This window comes from Rhipicephalus microplus, chromosome 5 (genome assembly GCF_043290135.1).
Source record: "Rhipicephalus microplus isolate Deutch F79 chromosome 5, USDA_Rmic, whole genome shotgun sequence".
NCBI lineage: Eukaryota > Metazoa > Arthropoda > Arachnida > Ixodida > Ixodidae > Rhipicephalus > Rhipicephalus microplus.
Genome location: NC_134704.1, coordinates 98,559,440 through 98,564,736, shown reverse-complemented (window position 1 = coordinate 98,564,736; position 5,297 = coordinate 98,559,440).

Below are 5,297 nucleotides of genomic sequence, written 5' to 3'. Positions count from 1 at the left end.
TCTAGGGATCAGCGTTCTCCAAAGTTTTCTACACTGACGAGGAGCGCAAGAGGCCCAAAATAACGCGCGTCATTAAATTCTGCGGTGCATCTGCTGGAGCCGAGGCAAAAAAAATGGCGCCTGCGAAGCGCGCGCCGTAGGCGAGTGAGGAGAAATAGAGAAAACAAGGTCGCAGAGGTGAGGTCGTTACTTTGCCAGATCAAGACGCTTGAGGTTCAAGCAGCGCCGGATTCGTAACTGCTGCAGGATGTACGCACGAACGACATTGACTCGGGCTTTAGTTCGAGATTTACATCTATACTTGTATATATTTGCATAAACTTGTATAGATTTACATCTATGCGTTTTTAGAAAAAATATGTTAAACTGTTACTAACTACAAGCATTGATAGGTTTGTTGGGTTTAACGTCCCGAAACCACCATATGATTATGAGAGACGTCGTAGTGGAGGGCTCCGGAAATTTCGACCACCTGGGGTTCTTTAACGTGCACCCAAATCTGAGCGCACAGGCCTACAACATTTCCGCCTCCATCGGAAATGCAGCCGCCGCGGCCGGGATTCGATCCCGCGACCTGCGCGTCAGCAGCCGAGTACCTTAGCCACTAGACCATCGCGGTGGGGCTACTAGCTACAAGCATTCAGCTTCGAGCGTATACTACTACTGCATATCATATAAATGATAATGCATTACCGGAGTAAAACGCATGAGCTCTCGGCATGCATATATTTCAGTGATTACTACGCTTTACAAGGCATAAGAAGTATCAATAAGACAATTGATCATCTCTTGATCTTCCCTTCCAAACACAACGACGAATCCAGTATTTGGATTTCACTCGATTACATCAATTCATTTGTGCATGTGTATATATTGGTAATAAAAGTACAATCGGCGATTCACAAGTGGTAAACTGAAACTTAGACACGTTGCGATATCATGGTAAGATTATCGATATAAAAGAGTTTCGTTCGACAAAATCTTATTCAGGTGAAACACTGCCGATGCAATCGTTCTTCCGCGATAGTTCAAGGCCTCCTGGATAAGCCTAGCTCGCTTATTGTCGGCTGGTACGGATGGTACGCGATATTCTCCCAGAGTCACCTCACCCCGTTCAGCGGTGCTAGAGGCAGCATACGCGTTGTCTGTTCTATACGCTACCCCTTGTTTCGGAGTCTGCAGCTCTGCAGGGAATGGTTTCGAAAACGTTTGAGGAATGTGGGCGAGAAGGTCCTTCAGGGCTGATGGTGTCCTCTGTAACTTGCCGAATGCCAATTCCCACTCACTTTGCAGAACAAACACAGAAGTTGTACTCATAGTGGAACGCCTTTCCACCGCACCGGTGTCGAGAAAACTGCCGAAGTCTATGCTCCTAAGAGCATCGTCATCTTCTACGATGTCATCGGCAGCGGAATCGGCATATTCGAGCCTCAAAAACTTCTGCAGAGCGTCTTCAGTGGACGTGAACATCGTGTTTGCATCCACTACGGTTTGGTTACAGGGGATGGACGCGTTGCAGCCGCTCGTCATGTTGTCCGCAACTTCACCCAAAGAGTCGTCGTCTTCGTCGATTTGATCGGCGTGCTCTTCGTCAAATAAGTCTCTTTCCGTCGCCACGTGATTTACGTCAAAGATGCTCTTGCCGGATGTGCTTTCTTCAAGCGGACGTAGTAGAGGGCTTTCGTCGTTGGTGACAGACTCGTTCAAACTTCCTAGGTTATCTGGTTTGAATATACCAAGGCTACCTGCAAAGTTGTGGCACAAGTTGGTCAGAATAAAGACGTGAGTACTGGTAACATTAAAAGCTCATTCACAACTGCGACTAGCAGCTGTCACGCGACCATTTCCGAACAGCGACTAAAAGTGACTCAAGGTGACCGATGTTCATATCTGCGTGTGACCCGTCGCCTTACAGTAGTAACGTCTCCTCGCATAGGCATAGCCCGGTAAGACAAGGTGACTCCATTGTCCATGGAGCGTCTGATTTGTGTCTGGGTTTGTGGCAGTGGTAGCATGGCTAAAAAAAATTCACCGATGGCCGCTATACTCCCTAATGCAGATTCTGAGCGTCGTTTAGTGTTAAGGTAGCGCCATGTGTGCTTGAAATTTTGGCTGTCCACAGTTGTAGCAAGCGAACCATCGTTACATGTTGCCAATGGAGCTGCAAGCGCTAAAATTCTACGCACATGACTCCATTAAATGCTGGCGTCGCGAATCTAGCAAAACACCGACATACCCGTTACGACAAGCGAAGCTAGCCGTAGTTCGCGCATCAGTCCTACATTTGCGCAAGCTCCGACTGCGGGGCCAGCGCGCGTGACGGAAGTAGAAAACGAGGTTTCAGGCCAATGGTTTGCGACATCTACAGACGCCACGTTCACTCTTTCGTACTCGTACACATTATTGCTAGCGCCGACGAGCCAACAATAACAGCGACCCCGCTCTACGGTTGAACAAGCGCACTATAGACCCTTTTCATAATTTTCAAGTGCACTTCTTGGCACTGCATATTTACCCTACTAATGGCGGCACCTGTCCTACTTCAAACGGAGACCAGGTCTCCGTTTGAACTTGCATGTTTCTATAAGGTAAATTTGTCTACCTCTACAACGCCAAAACGAGTATCAAGAAAAACGCAGCTCTTAGAGGAATTTGACTCTACACTTGCCCTGATTGTTGTGCGACTACGCGCATATGCTCTGCCGGCGCCCCTCACTATGGGCCTTAAGACAGCTCACAGAAGAGAATTGGCACTCTGTCTTACGAAGTGCAGACTTATTACCATCACTACGGGCTGTACAGAGAGCCCATGGTGCGGCGGTAAAACTAGGCCTCCCCGTTTCTACGTGGGAGCGGCCCGCGACGATGCTCTAAAAAGAGTAGCGTTTCTCAGGACCCAATAAAGTTTGGTCTTTACCTCTCTGTCTTGTTGAAGACTCACTTTCTTTCATTTTTGTTGCTCAATAAGTGTGAGTTCCACGGGACGGCCTAGTTCTCTCCCAGAGTACCAAGTACTCTAAATCATTCCCTACTTTTTTTAAGCACAGCTTTTTCTAAGCACAATCGGATACACAGAGATAAATTCGATTGGGGGAATAATTTTGTATACAGTGCCTTTACTGATTTTTATTTGTGTACTTAAAAAGTAAGTGTACAGTAAAACTTCCCTTTTTCAATCTTATAGAGTAATTTTTGCCAACAGGGCCTCATTAAGTGTGAAACTTACGGGACGGCTTTATGCTTTCCCATAGTAGGTTACGAAATTGTTACCTACTTATTCTAAACGCACAGTGCATGCACACTAATGCTGTGGTACGTGTTCTGCGTTTAGTAAAGGCTGCTACATTGACGAACGGTAAATAAACAAATAGTGAACTTGTTCACGGTGTAATTTTTGTCAACAGGGCCTCATTAAGTATGAGACCCAAGGAACGGGTTTGCGCTCTCCGATATACTCGGCGACAACTTTTCTTGGCACCGAAAAGAAAGCTACGGAGCCAAATAACGTGCATTCTACCGCCAGTGAATGTAGTTCTAAAGTAGCGCCCGTATTTTCACCTTGAAATACAAAAGTTCCCCTTTTATTTTTTTTACGTGGAGCTTTTTGAGACAGAATGCAGCTCCTGTAATCAAAACAGTCGTGTTTAATTTATTCGTTGTGACTTCGAGTGTTTGAACGTGCCATAAAGTCCCGCCATTTTTACTTGCACCTCAAACTCGAAGCGGCGTCTGCGTCTATATGAAACGATATGGTTTGTCCCCGTCGCTTTTCATAGCGTTACGAGACGCGCAGCAAATGTACAACTTCCCATAGTGCTACATCAGCAGAAGCTCCGCCGCCGTAGCTTTCCGTTCAGAGCCAAGAAAAGTTGTCGCCGAGTATATATATATACTCGGGGACAACGTTCTGTGGCAATGAAGGGAAAGCTACGAAGCAAAAGTGGGCATGTGCCACCGCTGTAGAATATAGCGCCACGAACGCGTCCGTGTTTTCCGCTTGAAAGTATTAAAAAAGAACGACAACATTTTCTACTAGATGCTGTTTATAAAGAGAAGCAGCACGCACCGAGGAGATACTATTATTCGTCGTTGCTTTCCGAAGAGTCGCTTCACGTTTCTGAACGTCGTAAGGCTTCGCGCGTTTTACGTCAAAATGACGTCTTCATCTTTAGGTCAGCGCGTCGCCCTCCAGCTATTCCTACGACTCGCCGAAAGAGCTTGTGTCAAATTTCTCTCACCATTGGCTGTGGAAGCAAGCGTACAAAATTGTATGCAGTGGGATTACAAGAACGCGGTCGTCATTCGAAACGCGAGCCGAACCGGACTACTTCGCGGAGGAGTACAGGAGCAGTAGCTCCGCTCACGCAGCTTTCCCTTCATTGCCACGGAAAGTTGTCCCTGGGTATAGGTTACTAAATCTTTACCCCCTTCTTCTAAACACCCAGTGCATTCTCACTAATGTCGTGGTACGTGTTCTACGTTGAGTGAACGCTGCTGCACTGACGAACACCTAAATATTCTCGTCGTGAACTCATTCGCGGTCTACTTATGGATAACGGGGCATCATCAAGTGTGAGGCCTACGGGACGGCTTTATGCTCTCCCATAGCAGAGTACCAAGTATTCTAAATTGTTGGCGGGGCCCTCAACACTTTTTGAGCATGGTCAGTAAGCGCTGCTGATCAGTAAGCGGCCTGGAATGCACAATAAATTATCAAAGTTAGCTAAAAACTGTTTTCTCTTCTATCGACAAATGACGGAAGACACTCAAAAATCACTCCCGGAAAGCCCATCTATCAGCCATTGGCTGATTTGAACATGGCACGCTCGGTTGTTTCAGCGATTTCAGCGGGAGGCCTAGTCTAGTCCACGCGTGCGCACGCAATCACACTAAAAAAGCCGTGAATATGAAGGAAAAAAAAGGGCTCAAGGTCACTAGGCGCACCTGACGTATTTTTTTTTTTTTGCCCCTGCCATCCCTTCCTTTTTCGCTTCCAGCACTTTCGTCGGGACGAGAAAGAGAGAATGCAATTTGGAGCATGCGACAAATCTTTGTAATTCCACTAGCACTGGACGGATTCTCAACATTTTTGCGGCGTGAATTCATTCCATGGTTACTTGAAAAAATTGTTTCAGGGCCCCTTAACAACTTTTTCAAAACACGGCCTTTTAGAATGAAATCTTTTATTCATGTATACCAGTGAAATTTAAACTGCGACAGCTAAATTTGCTCTTACGGTAGAGTGCATCACACTCTAAATAGTTGAATATGTCTTGCAAACACACACTAAGCGGTAT